Consider the following 9153-nt stretch of genomic DNA (forward strand, 5'->3'; position numbering starts at 1 on the left):
AAAATAAATTGAGAATCAGAGAAATATTCGATATATTATAACAATTTTTAATTAAATTAAATTAGATTCGAAATAGGATCTAATTACACACAAAATAATATATATATAGAACAAGGAACCCTTGTCGTATTCAAATATTTCGATGATTATTTATATACCAATAATGCATACTAATTATTAACCATTAATATTATCCGTTAGTCGTTAAACATGTTATAAAAATTTTAGAGTGGGATTTGATCCAAAAATGTTAATAATTTTGAAAGTTAAAAAGTAGGGAGGTGCAACGGGAAAAATATCATCGCTAGACTTTTCCCGGACTCGGTATCAAGTTTTTAATTCATGCCATTACATTTCCTGAGATCTTTGCGCCTATACAGACGGATAGACGAACATTGCTACATAGACCCGTCATATCAAACCGATCAAGAATATAATAATAATCTATTTAATAAAGTGCTTGGAAAAAATCTTTATGACCTTTATGACTTTTCAACATTTTAAAAATATGATCGATTCTAGGCAAAAACAATTTGGTATCCGTAGGCTTAGGACTCTTGCATTATTTTCAAACAAACATTAAAGCCACCAGTCTATCTCTTAAGAAGACATTTACGAGTATTTTATAATAATTTACAATGATAATTTACTGAGAAAATAAGAATGCAATGAGGGAATTTCTAATGACTCTAAAGGATTAAATCGGGATCACGAAAATAGCCAGCCCATTAAAGTAATATAAATCCTCATGTATGGCAACTAAGAGTAATAAAGAGCCATATCCATGATGACTAGATAACTGATTTATCGGCAAACGAGGTCATATTTAAGATGAACTTTTATTCGCATTATACTTATGAGCAGAGATATTTTTTATTTTTTTCATAATTTAAAAAAATGTAATTTAAAAAAAAACGTAAATTAGATAGATTTAAATAAATCTATTTATAGTTATTTTTAATATTTAAAAAAGACTAAATGTAATCAAACAAACGGCTTATTAAATTTTAAATATTCATTTATATAGTTACAAATAAATCTTTATTCAAAGGATAACTCATTGCATAATTAATTGAATTACTTTGAATCATCTGAGCTTGTATTCAAATTATCTGTCAAATTCACTCCTGCAGGACTTTAATTCACACACGCCCACATATTCGTGCGTAAGAGTATATATGTATGTTCTTTGCAAACAAAGCGCATTTTGCGGCTTGACGCTTGTTTGCAATTTTGAAGCAACGCAGCTCACACAACAAATTTACTTATTTCATTTGTCTAGTGTGACTTAATTAATATATTTACATGTTAGCGAATGGCTCTTTGTGTGAACGTGCTAGTGCGTAGGGACTCTGCCTTATGCTTAATTAGTGCTTAATTAATGTGAAAATCGATTATATTGCCGACGAACTTTGCAGCCCCTGAGAAAAGTCATTAAAGTCCCTAGCTTATGTTTAATGGCAAACAATCGAAGAGGAAATCTATTGTATGTATTCTGATATATACATATTCATTGTTGATGGCAACAAGGCAGATTAATCAGGCAAAGATAAATAAGTGCCAAAAGTAATTAAAATGAATCAGGTCTTAAAGTAACAGAAAGCGAACGGAATGGAAGCCTTTGATTGCACAGCTTTTTTTTTTTGTCAAAAACAATTTTTACGGTTTCTATGAGAGCCCAGAGGGCCGGTGTCTAGTTTACGCATTTCAGTTGCCGCGTCAACCAAATGAAAAAATATACACTTTTCTTTAGAAATCAGCAAATGAGCTGCAACTCATTCAGACAGTTGGTAATTGAAAATAATGATTGCCAGACCGAAAAAGAGACTTAAGCATTCCCCACTAAGCAATGGCGATGGTGAAAGAAAATATATGATTAGATAAGTAATTGATTGGTTTCAATTCGCACGTTACTACATAGACTACAATTTCAATCATCAAATATCGGATTGATTTCTAGGAAGATTATAAATTGATACAAGCTGCAAAGTAGCTAATAAATTGGACGAAAAATGACTAAAACTGAAATGAAAATATTCATTTACTATTCAGAATTTCTGATCATTGTAAATATGTAAAGTAAATAAATATTTTAGGTTTGAATTCTTATTAAAAATCAAGTATTATGTTAAAATAAGCACATATTTTAAATCTGTTTCAAATGTTTTAAACTGACTGAATGCTTGAATATAATCCATTATAGAAAATATTTTAATCTTATCGCTAATAAACAATTTAGTGGCATTTCATTTCATTACCTTTTATATTTAAAACACTAACACAAGGGAAAGCGATATTACTCAACTTCTAATTGCAATATCTTGTAACAAATACTTTAACTTCGTTTAAAAATATAATAAAATTTAAATTGTTTAATTATTCTTTTGTTTGTATTGCTAAATATATTACCCTATTTTAATTATTCTCAATTTGCGCGCTAATGCTATATTTCATCCAATTTATCCGCTTAAACCCAACTTTCAGCATGCAACATAATCCGCAGCCCTAAAGTAGGCAACACTTTCTAAACTTTTACTAAAGCCGGCTTCACGTTAAATGTTCATTATTTAACCCTTTTTCAGCTCAAATTTTTCTATGAATAATACATACACATGTATGTATATACAAGTTTGCATTTGGATGATTTTTCTTTTATTGCTTTTTGAAGGCATTCGAGCAAGGAGAAGTGTTTAAATATTCATATTCAAATTGGAATTGCTACGTTCAGATTTAAATGTTCGATGGAAATATTCGCGTCGCCAGCTGAGAAGTAGGCAACAATTTCTAGTCTTGAATTACAAAGCACAGATTACCAATCATTTGAAAACACTGGCGCATAAAATTGCCCTCTTCTATCTAGCTATTTAAAATAAAGAACAAAATATGTGCCACAATTAATGCCAAAAACATAAAAAGGTAACAATCACAAAAGGGACTCGACCGCCCACAATTTGAAGAGCATCTTTTAACTACAATTCATAAAATGGGGAAAAAGAAGAAAAGATTAAATGCAAAATGCCCATAAACGAAATGTAATGCAAATAAATAAAAAGCTAAAGCCACACAATGCGGACGATTTACAAAAAACAGGTAAGGACAGAAAAGCAAATCGGCAAAAGTATGCAAACAACAAGAGCAACAGCAACAAGGACGACAGCAAGGACAACAGGATACGAGCGTTAGCAGCAACTCATCAAGCGATTTTAATCAAAAAAGCAAAGCCAACCCCGAGCCGGTGTTGAATGGAAAGTGGAAATAAAACAAAAATAAAAAATAAAGACAACTACAAAAGCCAAGAAATTATTATCATTATACTGTGTGGATTTATGTATGTGTGTGTGTGTTTTTTTATGGGGAGCAGCAGCGGCAACTCGGATAAATGCAAATGCCAGCCATAACTTCATATAAAACTGTCGAGCAGCAACATGAATATTAAACAAGACAGGCAAAAAGTTTTTCAATGAAAATACGCAGACAATTAAAACTTTTCACTTGCCTCCAACTCTATTTTCCTCTCCTCCTCCTTCAGGCACAACACTTAAAAGACGCACCGCGAATTTTTGGTTAAGTGTAGTTTACAATTTGAAGCCGCATGGCCACGTGGCCAATGAAGCGACACAAATTTTTGGCCAACTACTATGTATGTAAATATCTATGTCCCACTATTAATGCCGAAGCGAATGTTCTCTACGACCGCGCTAATTGTGCTTTGAGGTGATGCCGTCGCGTTTCAAATTAACATATCAAGCCACATGCGTGCGATGACGACGAAGACGAAAACGGATAATAACTGTAAATACCGACGCAAGCGCAAGCACGAAACGACCACGACAAAGGACAACTACGTTATGCGAGCCAAGCCAGTCAGTCAGGCAGTCGCTCCAAAAGTTGAGGCAGCTGCACGAAAACAGTTCGGCACTGGCTCGTTTCCAACTCGGCTCGATATATTCATGTATATATGTGTGTGTTTGTGTGTGTTCGTGCCTGTTAGTGTACGGCAACTGTTGCTCTTTTTCAAGTTTATTGGCTCGCAAGTGTCAAGGGAAGCATGTATTAATGGCAACGTGTTGCAAAGGCAGGCATGCGGCCTACCAAAAAAAAAAAAAAACACACACACAAATACAAGAAGAAAACGAAACATAAAATAGTAGCAGCACCAGTAGAAAATAGTAGTAGGCCGCAAATAGTAGTAATTTACTGGGAGTAATGGGCCACTGAAGGGAAGAGTACTGGACTGGGCTGGCTGCCTAAAGAGCGCTAATGGTAGCTTGTTGCTTATGAAATATAAAGAATTTGCCCAGAGCTTTGCAAGATTGCTTTGAAATTGCACCGTGACACAACAATTAATGAATGCCTATGCCCTATGTCAATACTTCGAAATGGGATTAGCATATCTGGCAACCACCAAACAGTGGAATAAAACTATACATATTTTTTGCAGACATAGTAAAATGTTTAGCAACATCTACAACAAATGTGTGTTTGTGTTCGAAGCGTGATTGAATTTCTGCCTTTTCTGCAACTCCAAAACTATATTTTATCGGTTGGGATCAATAATAATATTTTAAAAAATATATTTTTTTATTTAATTTTTTACTTGTATTATTTTTAATTTTTTTACACCGACAACTTTGTACCTTAATGAATTAAATTAAATTTTTAAAAATAATAATAGTAATGAAAAATGGTTTAAGATGATTGTTTGTTATATAGTCAAAGAATTGCTTAGTAATAATAATAAGTATTATTAGCTAAGTATTTTAACTTCAGTTAATGAATGTTGCCCAGACTATTCTAACAATATTAAATCTTAATAGATTATTCGGACTCTGTCTTGACATATATACTTGTAGTTATATTGGATGTAATAAGTGACCTACAGCTATACAAATATTATTTAATTGAACTTGCTAAATTTAAGACAGACCTTGTATCCTAAGTTCGAAGAGTTATATAAAATATAATTCCGTACGCCTGTCTGTGTAAACGCAAAAATATCCGAAAGTCTAAAAGCTAGAATTACCAAAACTTGGTACGGATGCTCTCATAATTGAAGGAAAAGAATAGCTTATGGTTTTCTTCGATGGTATCTAGATCCATATAGATCTCAAAAAGAGCCTGTTCAAGCTTAGTTTTTAAGAGCTCATATTTATATTTATATTTATATTTATAAAGTAGAGAACGAAAATTTGCTACTAAGTATTATTATAAGTATGCCGGGGCTTATATTTTTGTTTACCAATTATTACATACATAATTTCAACCAATTTGGAACCACTGTGCGCGCACAATGGCCTGGTCTAGGCAACCATTTTTTACGTTTATATGCGCACATTGTTGTTGTTTCTTCGCTGCTGTAATAAACACAGTATGTCCAGAGGCTGGCGAGTTCACGAAGCATGCACATGGCAGGCAGAAATCGTCAAAGACGAATAGACGGCCAGACAGACAGCCAGGACTCTCCACACCCTGTAAAATGGTCCAACCTTGTTGGCGATTCTTCAATGGTTCGGAGGCATGACGGTCATAAAAATACAAGAAATTCGAATTATATATCCAGAGGCTGGCAGCTAACGTTGTTGCAGATGGTTTCTTCTTCTGCTGTTGGTCCTGGTCCTGGTCCTGGTGCTGCCATTCGCTTAAAGCATGCAAATGGGAGACCCTAGCGCATTGAGAGACCGCAAGACAGTTCGACGATGTCAGAATGTGGCAGGACGGGAACACAGACGAACAGACGGGACGACGATGCTTGCAGTATGTAGCATGCTCCTGGGGCACGCTTTGCAACTCAATAACTTGTAATTTCTTGCTGTTTTATGTGTGTGTTGATGTGTGTGTGTGATTGTGTGTGTGTGCGTGTGTATGTGTGTGTGCCAAGCAACGTTGGTGGCGGTGACGATTACGTCGAGAACTGGCAACGGTCATGGGCGCGAGTGCGCAACGGAAATTGAAGATGAAAGCAAAACAGATAGCGCACAGACACAATACACCTTAAAGGATGCGCGAGTCGTGCACGCACGCAGGACATCCAAGACAACTAGGACCCGAGGGACGCACAGGAAAGTATGGTTCGAGTATGAAGCGAAGCCAAGCACATTTTGAAATGCTTGACGGCTTGGAAAATGGAAAAAATGTGCAAGGGCACGCATAATTGAATTTCAATGTTGACTTTTAAGAATTTCTTTCTCCTTTTCGCGTCTTTCTTTTTCTTTCATTCATACACATAATTAGAGTATTTACCTGTTTGTTGATTCTGTTGTTACTCTTATCTATTTATTGTATTTATTTATTTTGGTATTCAGTGCCCATTCAAATTTCAAATTACACTTCCATTTTTTAACACTAATACACTAGCGTGTATATACTTTTATATACATATGTACATATGTGCATATTCATATGTTTGCTTGCATTAGATTCTCATCTCTTGGCAATTTTAATAAAAAACATCACAAAACGTGGCAAAAACACACTCACACACACACAGAGGCGCGAAACTTTTTACAACTATCACTACGCTATGCTACGAGTATTTATCGGTATGTATGTATTTATGTATGTGTGTGTGTGTAGTGTTAGGTTTCGAAAAATTCGCAAAAAATGTCGCGCGTTTTTCTGCCGTCCGCACGCTCTGAACTCGACAACAACAATCCAGGCACTGAATTTTTGTGTGCGGCTAGCCCCGGCAACACAAAGCGCAGCCAAGTCCTGGGTGCCAGGCACGCACACATACACTCATACACAGACACAACACAGCAACACTGACTGGGACGCGAATATTGTATCAGATGTAGTTGTTGCTGTTGTTGTTGTTATTGCTGCCTCTGCTCCATTGACTCATGTAACGGGGTACAGCGCAAATTACAAATGCGTCAGGCGTCTGGCCATCTACAAAAACAAAAAAAAACAATAGCAATACCAACAAAAACACCAAGAATTTCAGGTGCAAAAGACAAGGCAACACCAAAAACAAACTTTGTCTGGGCTATGCAGGGGGTAGTAAAATAAATGGGGAGCTCTGCTTTTAACTGTTGCTCCAAACATTTGAGAGAACGAGCACAAGCAACAGCCGAAATGAGCGAAAGTAATTGTCAGTGTTGCCGTGCTGCTGCCAAAACACGCGCTCTCTCATTTTCTTTCTTTCTCTATCTCTCTCCGCATATCTCTCTTCCAGCTGTTGCGCTTGTGTTGCCCGGGCCCCCCCAAAACGCAAAAATACAAACACAACTATGCCAGCTTCCATTTGCCTCGGTGTTGTTGTCGTTGTTGTTGGGGCAATCAACATTATGAGCATCATCATCATGAACAGCATCGATGCTCATTATAATGAGCAAGCGTAGAAAAGCTCGTGGCACAGTTTTTTTAAAGCGGCACACAAGAAAAGCTTTTACTCCACTTTTAGCGGGCTTGTGTGGGCGTTTGTTTATATTTGCTTTTATCCAAACATGTGCTTAAGCACACGCACACATACATACATGGATGCATGTACACATACACACATTCGTACATATATGCACATATAGTGCGCCTTGCTCTCTTATACACACATACTTATGTACATATGTATGTTCTTGTATGTTTTGGCGGCACTTGAAGCTAAGTTTTGGCGAAAGAAAAATGGCCTTGTTTGACCTCAGACTTGAGTGATGCGTTTCCACACACATAAAACAAAAACACAATGTTCGCAGTGTTTAAAAATTGCCTTAAATAAACTATTTCTACAGAATTTGTTTGAATTTAAAAATACAATTTTCTTTTTCTAAAATTATTCAAATATTATGTTTAATAGACAGATTGTTTCTCTTATTTTGACAAAACAGGGTTTAATTCGTGTTTATTTTTACGAATCTGATACATTTTTTTTTTGTGTTTTGTAATATAAAAATACATTTCCTTTTAAAATATTAGTTACATTTTTGAGGCAATTTTTTGGAATTTACTTTCCACTAAGAAAACAAATTTTCATTGCAGTTGCCAGACAAATATCGTGTAAGTTCTTCAGTGAAATTCATTTTCCAGGACGCTTTGCTGAGTCGCCTAAAAAAACATGGGTGCTTTGAAGTACATAACGGTAAATACAATCGATATTAAATTTCACAATTCCCTGCAATTTAAAAAGTATTGAATTTAAAATTATGCTGCTGACTCATTAAACACCCGGAGGCAACAATGCTCAATAAGAACATAACGTAAGCCAAAAAGGCGAAACAGAAAGAGGAAGAAATAAAGCAAAAATTAGCATATTTTGTGCCTTGTCCCTTTTTCCATTGTTGTTCTGTATGCTGTTTTGTGCTGTGCTTGTGTAAGTAAACAGAAAAGCGTGCCACAAAAGCGACCGAAGCTCCGCAAACAAAACAAATGCGAAAACAATTAATTAGATGAAGCTCGCTTCAAAATTGGGCCACACACCCAAATACTCAGCGAAGGGAAAACAGCAAGCAGGGTAAGGGGAGGAGTTGGGGCTGTAAGCAACAAATGCCAAACAAATTAAATTGTAATTAATCATTTGGCAATGTCATGGAATCAGCGCCAGCTGCACCAAACCCCTAAGTATAGGCACGTGCTGCCTCAAACGAACCTATGACAAGGCACTGCCAATTAATTATAAAAATGCATGAAAAGGCTGATAAGAAGCAACATTAAAGAAATTAACGCAGGCCCACACGGGCTACACACCAATGGGCACTGAACCAAGCGTGACAAAAAAAAAGTGCGCCAACACGGCGTATGAGCAATTAATACCCGCTGCCTAGCAGCAAGGCTTACGACTTATGCACAAAAGCAGTTAGCGATACATTATCGCCAGAAGTAATTACATTTTTCAATTACGCAAATATCAAGTCGGGTGGAATGTGAAAAACGCAGTTTCCTGAAAAAAATAGCCCAATTTTCGGCAGAGCTTTCTTGTTTGCAGTAGGCATTTGAACAGAAAAACTTACGAACACTCTGGAAAAAACACGATTGGTTGTTCTATCAGTTCAATATATATATTTTTTAAATACTTAAAAATGCATATTAAAGTAAAGTATATTGTGAAATTTCTGATAAATGAAACAAAAATATTGTGGGCGCCCTTCTCATACCAAGTACCTAGCGCTGGCGAATTGAGGATTAAATTGTTAAATTTCTAAAAAATTAAATAAAAATATTTTG

Source organism: Scaptodrosophila lebanonensis, unplaced genomic scaffold (assembly GCF_003285725.1).
Source record: "Scaptodrosophila lebanonensis strain 11010-0011.00,11010-0021.00 unplaced genomic scaffold, SlebRS2 tig00000024-arrow-pilon, whole genome shotgun sequence".
NCBI lineage: Eukaryota > Metazoa > Arthropoda > Insecta > Diptera > Drosophilidae > Scaptodrosophila > Scaptodrosophila lebanonensis.